The sequence below is a fragment of the Oncorhynchus mykiss genome, chromosome 16 (assembly GCF_057628025.1).
Source record: "Oncorhynchus mykiss isolate SJ-2025 chromosome 16, ASM5762802v1, whole genome shotgun sequence".
NCBI classification, from domain to species: domain Eukaryota; kingdom Metazoa; phylum Chordata; class Actinopteri; order Salmoniformes; family Salmonidae; genus Oncorhynchus; species Oncorhynchus mykiss.
Window position 1 is genome coordinate 47520001 of NC_143037.1, and position 15141 is coordinate 47535141.

The 15141-nt window shown below is 44.7% G+C and overlaps 1 protein-coding gene across 1 annotated transcript in view; it reads right to left on the reverse strand.

Moving 5' to 3' along the window:
- Positions 1-15141, reverse strand: part of LOC110491069 (plexin-A2) — a 334343-nt gene that overhangs the window by 197362 nt on the left and 121840 nt on the right. The gene's annotated exons all lie outside the window — the stretch shown is intronic.

Here is a 15141-nt window from a genome sequence, read left to right on the forward strand (position 1 = left end):
ACCTCCCAAATAAAGGTTGCACTTCCCAAATAAAGGATGCCACCTCCCAAATAAAGGTTGCACTTCCCAAATAAAGGATGCCACCTCCCAAATAAAGGTTGCACTTCCCAAATAAAGGATGCCACCTCCCAAATAAAGGTTGCACTTCCCAAATAAAGGATGCACTTCCCAAATAAAGGATGCCACCTCCCAAATAAAGGTTGCACTTCCCAAATAAAGGATGCCACCTCCCAAATAAAGGTTGCACTTCCCAAATAAAGGATGCCACCTCCCAAATAAAGGTTGCACTTCCCAAATAAAGGATGCCACCTCCCAAATAAAGGTTGCACTTCCCAAATAAAGGATGCCACCTCCCAAATAAAGGTTGCACTTCCCAAATAAAGGATGCCACATCCCAAATAAAGGTTGCCGCTTCCCAAATAAAGGATGCCACCTCCCAAATAAAGGTTGCACTTCCCAAATAAAGGATGCCACCTCCCAAATAAAGGTTGCACTTCCCAAATAAAGGATGCCACATCCCAAATAAAGGTTGCACTTCCCAAATAAAGGATGCCACCTCCCAAATAAAGGTTGCACTTCCCAAATAAAGGATGCCACCTCCCAAATAAAGGTTGCACTTCCCAAATAAAGGATGCCACATCCCAAATAAAGGTTGCCGCTTCCCAAATAAAGGTTGCCACATCCCAAATAAAGATTGCCGCTTCGCAAATAAAGGTTGCCACTTCCCAAACAAAGGTTACCAAGGTTGCCACTTCCCAAATAAAGATTGCCGCTTCGCAAATAAAGGTTGCCACTTCCCAAACAAAGGTTACCAAGGTTGCCACTTCCCAAATAAAGATTGCCGCTTCGCAAATAAAGGTTGCCACTTCCCAAACAAAAGGCTACCAAGGTTGCCACTTCCCAAACAAAGGTGACAGTAAATCTCCGGAGGGACCATGGGATCCTGGCGACTGGCGGTGGCATGAGAGAGAGATAGCTGTGTGATGTCACATGTCACGTGTCACTGTGGTAACATGAAAGCTGATGGCTCTATCATCTGTTGGGCCCCTCCTTCCTCTCTATCCCCGTATATCTATTCCCAGGGTGACAGGCCCAAAGAGCACCCCGGCCCCACAACGAAACCCTCACCCCTACCACACCCACCAGCCCCACCCAAGGGGGTCGTCTCAAGGTCACATGTCTGTCATGAGAAGGTCCTCCGGGAGGAGGGGCGAGGGCGGGGGGCGGTTATAGGGGCCAAACACAATAGAACAAAGGTGAAGGAAGTTGAACTACAGCCCTGATTCATTGCCTCAAAGCCTAGAGGTTAGCCAGGGTTAGCCAGGTCCATAGAGCTGGGCCGTATGGTTCCGTATGGGTGAGCACAGCTCAAAGACTGAATAGCTTCTGAACAGAAGCTGAATGTGAAAACCAGCGGTTCCATTCCATGTCAGTCCTGACCCTCACCCTGCCTAGCAGCAGCGTAACGCAAACACAAGCCTAGTAGCAGACCTACATATGTGAAAACCATACGCACCAGGCAGGATGTGGGGGAGGCGCCCGCCCATCCTTAATCTGGTTACTGACATTTACATTTACGGCAGAGAGGGAGATGGAGAAAGAAAATCATAAAAGCAAATATGTTAATCCATAAAGCAAGAGGGAGACATGCCGTGAGTACATGCTGTGAGATGATGCTGTTGACCCGGGATGAGTGTGTGTGTGTGTGTGTGTGTGTGTGTGTGTGTGTGTGTGTGTGTGTGTGTGTGTGTGTGTGAGTGTGAGAGAGAGAGAGATAGAGAGAGAGAGCCTGCGTTTCTTTGAGTGTATTTGTGTATCTTAATCCGTGTGTGTCTGTATGTGTGTGTGAGAGAGAGAGAAAGACCGTGTTTGTGTGTGTGTTGGGCTCATGGTGGTAATGTTTGCAGAGAGCAGAGGGAGCCCACTTCAGGATCTGACCTCTCAGACAGATCTCCATGCATGTGTGAGAAAGAGAGTCTGCATTTGTGTGTGTGTGTGTGTGTGTGTGTGTGTCTGAGGGGACTAGCTCTCTCTCTGTCAGCTGGCTGTGTTGTGCTGTGTGTCTGCAGCCACAGGAGACCACTAGATAACTCTGACCTTCCACACACAATGTCTGCACTTGATCTGAATCATATCACTATCACAGAACACACACTGTCCAGGGAGCACTGAACAAAGTCACTGCCTAGTCACACGCACACGCACACACACACACACACACACACACACACACACACACACACACACACACACACACACACACACACACACACACACACCTTTGACAGTCCACCCCTCTGCTCTCTGTCCCCGTCCCCCAGCCCACTACAGAAGACCCCGACACACACACACAGCTGTGTTTCACATTTAGGGGGCATTTAGGGGGCATTTAGGGGGTATGGATAGACGGATGCTGTTCTGTAGAGGTACTAAACTCCCCCATGATACACTCCATGAGTAGGGAAAACCATTCCAGGCACGCAGCTTGTGAGGTAAAGTACTTGAACATCTCCCTTGACATTCTCAGATAGAGGCACTTTACAGAGAGATAGAGCGTGAGGTGGAGAAAGAGAGAGAGGTGGAGAGAGAGGTGGAGAGGGAGAGAGAGAGAGGTGGAGAGAGAGAGTAGGGCTGATGCCAGTGGACTTCTATCGAAAAAGAGAAAGCTTTCCTCTCTCCCACATCTAACCTCACTGTAGGTCTGACCATCTCCCTTTCCCTCTCACCTACTCTCTCAGCATGATTTCCTCATACACTCACACTGGAAAGCTGCTCAGTCCATCTTGACCCCTCAATTATTTATCTATAGGCTATTGGGAGAGAGTTTCTAACGGTTAAATGTACCACCCTCATTTCCTCTCCTTTCCCCATCCTCTGTCTCCTCCCCACTCCTCTCCCTCAGTGGGTATTACACTCCCTCCTTTACAGAAACTCCCCTCTGCTGAGCCAACCCTTTCCCTGGCCTCATGTCAACACTTCAGCCATTACCAACCCACTATAGGCCATCTCTCTCTCCCCAGTGCTGAGAGCAGAACGAGAGGAACAGAGGCAGGGACACAGACGAAGAGGGATGAGACTGTTGAAAAACACGGTACATGTGTGAAAACGGTTAGACCTTCGGCAGACCATTGTTCATAGGAACACACCAAACCTAGAGTTGACTTCTGGACAGACAGGGGTGCATTCATACATACTAAATGGCATACATACTATGACAGCGAGAGCGCTATCAGAAGAAGTTTACAGGGGGAAACTGGGGTAGAAATAAGTGTTTAGGTTGCACTCAACTGTCTCGTTGGTCAGCTAGAAAGCTACGAATGAGAGCATGAACGGGAGCAATGACTGTGGAGAGCGCAACCATTCAGTCTCTCCATTCACCCGCTGGAGAGGAGAAAACTTACCAGTGTCCTCTACTCACTATACCATATGCAGGACCAGCTCAGGACCATGAAAGCAGGGGGTAGAGAGGGGTCTGTGGCAGGGGCTTCTGAAGCCCTGGGTCCCATAGGGGCCCCTGCCAGCTGGGCTCTTTTGATTCGGGCATGTAAGCACCCTGGAAAAGGTTTTGAAGATTGACCAAACTCCAATTGAAACTGCTCTTTGCTTTCCCCTCTCGAGTTGGGAGGAAGTCTGCCAGGGTCTGGCTCACTGAGTGTGGCTGACTGGGCACAGCAATTTGTCTAGGGACAGAGCTGAATAAATCCAGGGGAAAAGTCAAATGAATGTGTGTAGGGGAAACAGGAGGGCGTTCAGATTGTTCAGTTCACTCTATAAATACAACATATTACACATTATAAATGTATTTGATATACAAACGGTTTAGATTCCTCTGAACATACAGTATTGGGCTTCTAGAAGAACCTGTATTCCTAGACATGTAGCACTTAGCGAGGAGATATGTAGCACTTAGCAAGGAGATATGTAGCACTTAGCAAGGAGATATGTAGCACTTAGCAAGGAGATATGTAGCACTTAGCAAGGAGATATGTAGCCCTCAGCAAGGAGATATGTAGCACTTAGCAAGGTGATATGTAGCACTCAGCAAGGAGATATGTAGCACTTAGCAAGGAGTGGTGTAGCACTTAGCAAGGAGTGGTGTAGCACTTAGAAAGGAGATATGTAGCACTTAGCAAGGTGATATGTAGCACTCAGCAAGGCGATATGTAGCACTCAGCAAGGTGATATGTAGCACTCAGCAAGGAGATATGTAGCACTTAGCAAGGAGACATGTAGCACATAGCAAGGAGATATGTATCACATAGCAAGGAGATATGTATCACATAGCAAGGAGATATGTAGCACATAGCAAGGAGATATGTAGCACTTAGCAAGGAGTGGTGTAGCACTTAGCAAGGAGATATGTAGCACTTAGCAAGGAGATATGTAGCACATAGCAAGGAGATATGTAGCACATAGCAAGGAGACACGCAGAACTTAGCAAGGAGTGGTGTAGCACTTAGCAAGGAGATATGTAGCACTTAGCAAGGAGACACGTAGAACTTAGCAAGGAGATATGTAGCACTTAGCAAGGAGACACGTAGAACTTAGCAAGGAGACATGTAGCACTTAGCAAGGAGACATGTAGCACTTAGCAAGGAGTGGTGTAGCACTTAGCAAGGAGATATGTAGCACTTAGCAAGGAGACACGTAGAACTTAGCAAGGAGATATGTAGCACTTAGCAAGGAGACACGCAGAACTTAGCAAGGAGATATGTAGCACTTAGCAAGGAGACACGTAGAACTTAGCAAGGAGACATGTAGCACTTAGCAAAGGGTGGTGTAGCACTTAGCAAGGAGAAATTTAGCACTTAGCAAGGAGATATGTAGCACATTGAAAGAGACTCATTTAACTTCTGGATTTGAACATGGAAATATGTTTAGCAGCGAAACATTGGCAGTAAAGTTGGTCTCGTTGGTCTAGTAGTCTGATGCATCCAATTTGTGATGAGATGCTGCTTATCTATGACATTCAAGGACCTCCTCCAGCTCGAACACGTACGATTCTCCTTGTCTTAATGATGCAGCTGTGTACAAAACCGAAAGTAAAATATGCAAAACTATGAACGGGAAGCATAGAAATGGCGCAGATAGAACATACCTACCGCTTCTTAGACTTGCTTTCAATGAGATTGACAGATAATAACTCACATTTCTATGTGAATTTGGTCGGGTCTCCCAAAAAGTTACATATTGCAGCTTTAAAGACACCTTTTCATTTAACCAGCAGTAAACTATGCAGATACAGTGCTTAAACACATTTCTGTCACATTTGGATGTAAAACTATTTTCCATCTCCAGCCGTCAATGAGGTGTTGGTGTGAATGAGACGTAATACATTTCCTATGGTATATCTGTGCCAACACTAACAGGCATACTGAGGGTGACTGGCGGTGAATGTGCTGCACTCCAATACTATAAATCTATTGATATTACCACAACCAAGACTGCATCCCATACTCCAACACTTCTACAGGAGAATTTCCCAACAGTTATCTGTTGAGGAGATTATATCAATTAGTTAGAAGCATAAACAATCCATCACTCCATCACTCTCACTAGGGCCATCACCTAGTGAGAGAGCTAGCTCTGACAGAGAGAAGAATCTCCAGGCTTGAGGAGAATCTCCCAGTACATTCTGTTGAGGGGACTATGGGTTAGAGGACTCAGCTGGGTGTATAGAGCTGACTGAGAGAACAGAGCAGAGCATAGCAGGATCCCCACCGCACCACTGTAATCTGTCCTGCAGCTGGCCTACAGTATCTAGCCTCCAATCTAATTCTGCACTAATCCATTCTCACCCTGTTCAACTGTTGTGGCGATAAGGTAGATAGGAGAGATAGGATAGGCACTCAGCTGAGGCTGCCCGGGCATTATCTGCCTGATCCACGCCACACACTGGATTAGATTCCATAAAAGCATACGCCTGTGTCCCAAATGGCACCCTATTCCCTACATAGTGTACGACTTCTGACCAGGGCCCATAAGGTGCCATTTGGCATGCTCTCCCATGGCTCTTCCAAGCACAATGCCCACGTGACCCTAACAGTGACCCACCCAGCAGATCTCTGCCAGGGCTCAGGTGTTACCATTGTTACCCAGACAGCCACACAGACACGGGCTAGAGGGGGTTGAGAGAAGTGAACAGCCCAAATAAGGCCTGACTAATCAATCCTATTTCATCTGATGGAGACCAATGGTGCAATATCAGGCAATAGAATAGATGTGGTTTATCCTCCCAGGGAGCCTGATAATAACTGATGGGCTGTAGCAGCACCACTGTGAGAGGCAATGGAGCTCGTCTGAAAGCCTCCATGGTTTGATGGTCCTGTGTGATGGCCCACTGCAAGTGCTCAGCACTCAGTCAGTGTTCTCTGCTCTGGTCTATGTGAATGAAAGGCCTAGTTAGTCTGTTCTGCTCTACCATGTGAATGAGAGGCCGGGCTATCTGACCTGTGTGTCCCGGCCCTAGCCAGCCTGTGAGCCCACGTGTCTGGGTGAAAGGAGCGTGACACCTGGGTGTGAGGTGTGTGCTGATGGCTCCATCCTGGCCCCCGGGGCCCTGGCTGATGGATGTGGCCACATCATCACATCCTTGGGGGAGAGGGAGAGCTCCTCAAGGCCGGTGCCCCGGGGGAGTGTGTCACCCTGGGGTGAAATTCATCGCCCACACACCAGGAGTAAGGAGCCATGGCCGTGCCACACTGCCACCTCCTCGCCCCTGAACCATCCAGGGCCACATCCTTACTTCAACTCCACACACACACACACACACACAGACACACACACCTACAGTTTCCATCAATTCACCCAGGACAGGACAGGACAGCTGAACACTGAGCTACAGCTAGATTCACTTCCTCTATCACCTCATACGTCCCTCCTGGATGTCCCTCTTGAAATGTGGCAGACTCCTATTGTATTTCTTTACTTCAGGTGGAATGGAAGGAGGGTGGATAATAGTATTTATTTCGCATTCTCTCTCTCTTTAAAACACGTGTGTGAGCACACACACAAGCACGCACAAACATTCACAATCTCTCTCTCTCTCGCTCTCTAAAACACATGAGCAAGTGCAATCACACAAACATTCCCAATCTCTCTCTCTGTCTCTCTCAAACCAGCTGGGAGAAAACCTGAGCTCCTCTCTGCCTGGATAACACATCTAATTCATCATCAGTGTCAGCCGGAACAATTCTGCCATCAGCAGAATCTAAAAATGTTCTGTGTGTGTGTGTGTGTGTGTCTGTGTGTCTGTCTGTCTGTCTGTGTGTGTGTGTATGTGTGTGTGTGTGTCTGTGTGTCTGTCTGTCTGTCTGTCTGTGTGTGTGTATGTGTGTATGTGTATATATATATGATGCCTTTTTTTTATCTGTTTCCTGTTGTACGATGTAAGCCCTCATAAGGGGCAACACGACTATGTTCGATATGTATCTCTTCCCATCGTAAACACTCCTGAAACCTGAGTAGGCCTCTCTCTCTCTGTCTGTCTGACTGACTGGAGAGAGGGAGGGGGAGGGAGGGAGGAATCACGTGATGGTGCTCTTTTAGAAGGTTCTATAACCTGCAAACAAAGGGCAGAGTGCAGTTTTTAAAATGGCATCCAAATCCAAACAGTCACACACAAACCAGCTTGAGTAACTACCGCAGGAGAGGTATCGAAATCATTAGTATTACTGTCTGTACCTGCTGTGTCAATCAAAACCGGATCATAATTGAATTGAGACTTCTCCCTCCCCTCTCCAAGTACACTTTCAACCTTTCTAGATGCTCAATTAAAATGTCACTTCGCTAATGAAGTAATTTACCTGCAGGCCATTGTGTCATGTCTTTCCCTTGTCACTTCTCATATCCACATTCCCGTTTCAAACATATATAGGCCTAGAGTCAGCCACAGAAACCCTCCCCATCTCCTCCCTTCTCCTCTCCTCCGCTCCCCTCGTCCGCCTCTCCCCTCCCCTGCTCTCCTCCCCTCCTCTCCCTCTCTCCTTCCCTCCCTCCCTGCTCCCCTCCCCTCCCCTCTCTCTTCTCCTCCCCTCTCTAGCCCCTTAAGCAAACTGGCTGAGGCCTAAATGTCAGTGCAGTAGTGACTGCGTTGCCAGAAATACCACCTGATTAATATCATGAATCACTATCACACAGTCCAGTGGTGTGCTCGCTGGGCTGAGCTGGGTTCATTTAGCTTGTTGGTTTTCCTCACCACTGGCAAACATATTACTGTGGTTGCAGTACACAGAACCACCTGACAATGACGGTGGCGCTATAACAAACACTATGCTGTATATGGGCTAGAGTCGATACAGGGCAATTACATCATATACCTGGCCAGGCTCCATAAACCATATTGATTGGTATAGCTGCTGCTATGTTCAGCCGGGTTAACCCTCTCCTCACAAACGTCTCTTCTAATCAGTATTTCTAGTAAACATCATATAGAACAGTCTACCTTTCTATGACCTATTCCATCGATCAGCATTTACGTTACAGATAGATTACAGGGTTAATGCCAGTATTGACTGAAGCATTAATAGTATACAGACGCCATAACAATCTACCCTGCTCACGTCTCTCTCTCGCTCTCTCTCATAACTGAAAGCCCGAAATATTAGTGTCAGCGTTTTCTCCTGTTCTCTTCCATTGTTTAAATAGAAACCAGACCAGTGAATTAAGAGCGTGGTGAGATGAGATCAGGAGTAACCCTGATCCCCATACACCACACAAACAAAACAAAAACGCACGCACACACATTAGGCCCAGGAGTACAATGCAGCAGGGTATACAGTTGAAGTCAGAGGTTTACATACACCTTAGACAAATACATTTAAACTCAGTTTTTCACAATTCCTGACATTTAATCATAGTAAATATTCCCTGTCTTAAGTCAGTTAAGATCACCACTTTATTTTAAGAATGTGAAATGTCAGAATAATAGTAGAGAGAATTATTTCTTCCATCGCATTCCCAGTGGGTCAGAAGTTTACATACACTCAATTAGTATTTGATAGCAATGCCTTTAAATTGTTTAACTTGGGTCAAACGTCTCGGGTAGCCTTCCACAAGCTTCACACAATAAGTTGGGTGAATTTTGGCTCATTCCTCCTGACAGAGCTGGTATAACTGAGTCAGGTTTGTAGGCCTACTTGCTCGCACATGCTTATTCAGTTCTGCCCACAAATGTTCTATAGGATTTCCTCCAAACATAACGATGATCATTATGGCCAAACAGTTCTATTTTTCTTTCATCAGACCAGAGGACATTTCTCCAAAAATATATTTGTCCCCATGTGCAGTTGCAAACCGTAGTCTGGCTTTTGTCTAGTGGGTTTTTCCTTGATGAGCGGCCTTTCAGGTTATGTCAATATAGGACTCATTTGTGGATATACAGTGCCTTGCGAAAGTATTCGGCCCCCTTGAACTTTGCGACCTTTTGCCACATTTCAGGCTTCAAACATAAAGATATAAAACTGTATTTTTTTGTGAAGAATCAACAACAAGTGGGACACAATCATGAAGTGGAACGACATTTATTGGATATTTCAAACTTTTTTAACAAATCAAAAACTGAAAAAATTGGGCATGCAAAATTATTCAGCCCCTTTACTTTCAGTGCAGCAAACTCTCTCCAGAAGTTCAGTGAGGATCTCTGAATGATCCAATGTTGACCTAAATGACTAATGATGATAAATACAATCCACCTGTGTGTAATCAAGTCTCCGTATAAATGCACCTGCACTGTGATAGTCTCAGAGATCCGTTAAAAGCGCAGAGAGCATCATGAAGAACAAGGAACACACCAGGCAGGTCCGAGATACTGTTGTGAAGAAGTTTAAAGCCGGATTTGGATACAAAAAGATTTCCCAAGCTTTAAACATCCCAAGGAGCACTGTGCAAAAGATAATATTGAAATGGAAGGAGTATCAGACCACTGCAAATCTACCAAGACCTGGCCGTCCCTCTAAACTTTCAGCTCATACAAGGAGAAGACTGATCAGAGATGCAGCCAAGAGGCCCATGATCACTCTGGATGAACTGCAGAGATCTACAGCTGAGGTGGGAGACTCTGTCCATAGGACAACAATCAGTCGTATATTGCACAAATCTGGCCTTTATGGAAGAGTGGCAAGAAGAAAGCCATTTCTTAAAGATATCCATAAAAAGTGTTGTTTAAAGTTTGCCACAAGCCACCTGGGAGACACACCAAACATGTGGAAGAAGGTGCTCTGGTCAGATGAAACCAAAATTGAACTTTTTGGCAACAATGCAAAACGTTATGTTTGGCGTAAAAGAAACACAGCTCATCACCCTGAACACACCATCCCCACTGTCAAACATGGTGGTGGCAGCATCATGGTTTGGGCCTGTATTTTCTTCAGCAGGGACAGGGAAGATGGTTAAAATTGATGGAAAGATGGATGGAGCCAAATACAGGACCATTCTGGAAGAAAACCTGATGTCTGCAAAAGACCTGAGACTGGGACGGAGATTTGTCTTCCAACAAGACAATGATCCAAAACATAAAGCAAAATCTACAATGGAATGGTTCAAAAATAAACATATCCAGGTGTTAGAATGGCCAAGTCAAAGTCCAGACCTGAATCCAATCGAGAATCTGTGGAAAGAACTGAAAACTGCTGTTCACAAATGCTCTCCATCCAACCTCACTGAGCTCGAGCTGTTTTGCAAGGAGGAATGGGAAAAAATGTCAGTCTCTCGATGTGCAAAACTGATAGAGACATACCCCAAGCGACTTACAGCTGTAATCGCAGCAAAAGGTGGCGCTACAAAGTATTAACTTAAGGGGGCTGAATAATTTTGCATGGCCAATTTTTCAGTTTTTGATTTGTTAAAAAAGTTTGAAATATCCAATAAATGTCGTTCCACTTCATGATTGTGTCCCATTTGTTGTTGATTCTTCACAAAAAAGTACAGTTTTATATCTTTATGTTTGAAGCCTGAAATGTGGCAAAAGGTCGCAAAGTTCAAGGGGGCCGAATACTTTCGCAAGGCACTGTAGATACTTTTGTACCTGTTTCTTCCAGCATCTTCACAAGGTCCTTTGCTGTTGTTCTGGGATTGATTTGCACCAAAGTACGTTTTCTCACCATAATTTGCAAATAAATTCATTAAAAATCCTACAATCTGATTTTCTGGAGAAAAAAAATCTAATTTTGTCTGTCATAGTTGAAGTGTACCAATGATGAAAATTACAGGCCTCTCTCATCTTTTTAAGTGGGAGAACTTGCTGACTAAATGCTTTTTTGCCCCACTGTGCATGGTACCTTCAGGCGTTTGGAAATTGCTCCCAAGGATGAACCAGACTTTTTTTCTGATTTAAACTTCTGACCTACTGGAAGTGTGATACAGTGAATTATAAGTGAAATAATCTGTCTGTAAACAACTGTTGGAAAAATTATTTGTGTCATGCACAAAGTAGATGTCCTAACCGACTTGCCAAAACTATAGTTTGTTAACAAGACATTTGTGGAGTGGTTGAAAAATGTGTTTTAATGACTCCAACTTAAGTGTATGTAAACTTCTGACTTCAACTGTATTTAGGCTCACATTAAAAAGCTGAGCGGGCCCAGAGGGAAGTGGACACCATCTAAGTGAGTTCACAGAGAGCACGGATGGAGGTAATGGGGGAATGGAGGGATGGAGGCATTGGGGGGGAGATGGGGGACAGAGGTAGGGAGGCATTCGGGGAATGGAGAGATGGGGGATAGAGGTAGGTAGGCATTGGGGGAATGGAGGGATGGGGGATAGAGGGAGGGAGGCATTGGGGGAATGGAGGGATGGGGATAGAGGGAGGGAGGCATTGGGGGAATGGAGGGATGTGGATAGAGGGAGGGAGGCATTGGGGGAATGGAGAGATGGGGGATAGAGGGAGGCATTGGGGGCATGGCCGATTAATTAGGGCCGATTTCAAGTTTTCATAGCAATCGGTAATCTGCATTTTTGGAAGCCGATTATGGCCGATTACATTGCATTCCACGAAGAAACTGCGTGGCAGGCTGATCACCTGTTACGCGAGCGCAGCAAGGACCCAAGGTAAGTTGCTAGCTAGCATTAAACTTATCTTATAAAAAAACAATCAATTTTAACATATTCACTAGTTAACTACACATGATTGATGATATTACTAGGTTAACTAGCTTGTCCTGCATTGCATATAATCAATGCGGTGCCTGTTAATTTATCATCGAATCACAGCCTATTTCGCCAAACGGGTGCAGATTTAACATAAGCACATTCGCGAAAAAAGCACTGTCGTTGCACGAATGCACCTAAACATAAACATCAATGCCTTTCTTAAAATCAATACACAGAAGTATATATTTTTAAACCTGCATATTTAGTTAAAATAAATTCATGTTAGCAGGCAATATTAACTAGGCAAATTGTGTCACTTCTCTTGTGTTCATTGCACGCAGAGTCAGGGTATATGCAACAGTTTGGGCCACCTGGCTCGTTGTGAACTGATCTGCCAGAATTTTACAACATTATGACACAACATTGAAGGTTGTGCAATGTAACATCAATATTTTTTACTTAGGGTTGCCACCCGTTCAATAAAATACAGAACAGTTCCGTATTTCACTGAAAGAATAAATGTTTTACTTTCGAAATGATAGTTTCCGGATTTGACCGTATTAATGACCAAAGGCTCGTATTTCTGTGTTTATTATATTATAATTAAGTCTATGATTTGATATTTGATTGAGCGGTGGTAGGCAGCAGCAGGCTCGTAAGCATTCATTCAAACTTTACTGCGTTTGCCAGTAGCTCTTAGCAACGTTTGATCACAGCACTGATTATGACTTCAAGCCTATCAACTCCTGAGATTAGGCTGGCAATACTAAAGTGCCTATTAGAATATTCAATAGTCAAAGGTATATGAAATACAAATGGTATAGAGAGAAATAGTCGATGTGTCATAATTCCTATAACTACAACCTAAAACTTCTTAACTGGGAATATTGAAGAACTGAGAATATTGAACCACCAGCTTTCATATGTTCTGAGCAAGGAACTTAAACGTTAGCTTTTTTACATGGCTCATATTGCACTTTTACTTTCTTCTCCAACACTGTGTTTTTGCATTATTTAAACCAAATTGAGCATGTTTCATTATTTATTTTAAACTAAATAGATTTTATTTATGTATTATATTAAGCTAAAATAAAAGTGTTCACTGTTCATTCAGTATTGTTGTGATTGTCATTATTACAAATATATAAAAATCGTCCGATTAATCGGTATCATCTTTTTTTGGTCCTCCAATAATCGGTATCGTTATCAGCGTTGAAAAATCATAATCGGCCGACCTCTACTAGACAGGGTATCACTAGAGAGGTTTTCACTGTACATAGGGTATCACTGTAGAGAGGGTATCACTGTAGAGGGTTTTAATGTAGAGAGGGTATCACTGTAGAGAGGGTACCACTAGAGACGGTTTCACTGTAGAGAGGGTTTCACTGTAGAGAATGTATCACTGTAGAGAGGGTATCACTAGAGAGGGTTTTAATGTAGAGAGGGTACCACTAGAGGGGGTTTCACTGTAGAGAGGGTATCACTGTAGAGAGGCTATCACAGTAGAGAATGTATCACTGTAGAGAGGGTTTCACTGTAGAGAGGGTATCACTGTAGAGAGGGTATCACTGTAGAGAGGGTATCACTGTAGAAAGGGTATCACTAGAGGTTTCACTGTACATGGGGTATCATTAGAGAGGGTATCACTGTAGAGAGGGTATCACTAGAGAGGGTTTTAATGTAGAGAGGATATCACTGTAGAGAGGGTATCATTGTAAAGAGGGTTTCACTGTAGAGAGGGTATCACTAGAGAGGGTTTCACTGTAGAGAGAGTATCACTGTAGAGAGGGTATATCTGTACAGAGCATAGCACAGTAGAGAGGGTATCACTGTAGAGAGGGTATCACTAGAGAGGGTTTCACTGTAGAGAGAGTATCACTGTAGAGAGGGTATATCTGTACAGAGCATAACACAGTAGAGAGGGTATCACTGTAGAGAGGGTATATCTGTACAGAGCATAACACAGTAGAGAGGGTATCACTGTAGAGAGGGTATCACTGTAGAGAGGGTATATCTGTACAGAGCATAACACAGTAGACAGGGTATCACTAGAGAGGTTTTCACTGTACATAGGGTATCACTGTAGAGAGGGTATCACTGTAGAGGGTTTTAATGTAGAGAGGGTATCACTGTAGAGAGGGTACCACTAGAGACGGTTTCACTGTAGAGAGGGTTTCACTGTAGAGAATGTATCACTGTAGAGAGGGTATCACTAGAGAGGGTTTTAATGTAGAGAGGGTACCACTAGAGGGGGTTTCACTGTAGAGAGGGTATCACTGTAGAGAGGCTATCACAGTAGAGAATGTATCACTGTAGAGAGGGTTTCACTGTAGAGAGGGTATCACTGTAGAGAGGGTATCACTGTAGAGAGGGTATCACTGTAGAAAGGGTATCACTAGAGGTTTCACTGTACATGGGGTATCATTAGAGAGGGTATCACTGTAGAGAGGGTATCACTAGAGAGGGTTTTAATGTAGAGAGGATATCACTGTAGAGAGGGTATCATTGTAAAGAGGGTTTCACTGTAGAGAGGGTATCACTAGAGAGGGTTTCACTGTAGAGAGAGTATCACTGTAGAGAGGGTATATCTGTACAGAGCATAGCACAGTAGAGAGGGTATCACTGTAGAGAGGGTATCACTAGAGAGGGTTTCACTGTAGAGAGAGTATCACTGTAGAGAGGGTATATCTGTACAGAGCATAACACAGTAGAGAGGGTATCACTGTAGAGAGGGTATCACTGTAGAGAGGGTATATCTGTACAGAGCATAACACAGTAGAGAGGGTATCACTGTAGAGAGGGTATCACTGTAGAGAGGGTATATCTGTACAGAGCATAACACAGTAGAGAGGGTATCACTGTAGAGAGCGTATCACTGCCAGAGGGTGCAGCGGGCATTGCAGACCCTGGCAAAGCTCGTCTGAATGGGCAAACTGGAGTGAGTGGCACACCAGCAAACTTCTTAAGGTTCGACTAACAGAGAGCTAAACTATCTCTGTCATTTACCACGGCACTAGGAGCAAAAACAAATGTCAACCATTTGGGAACAGATTG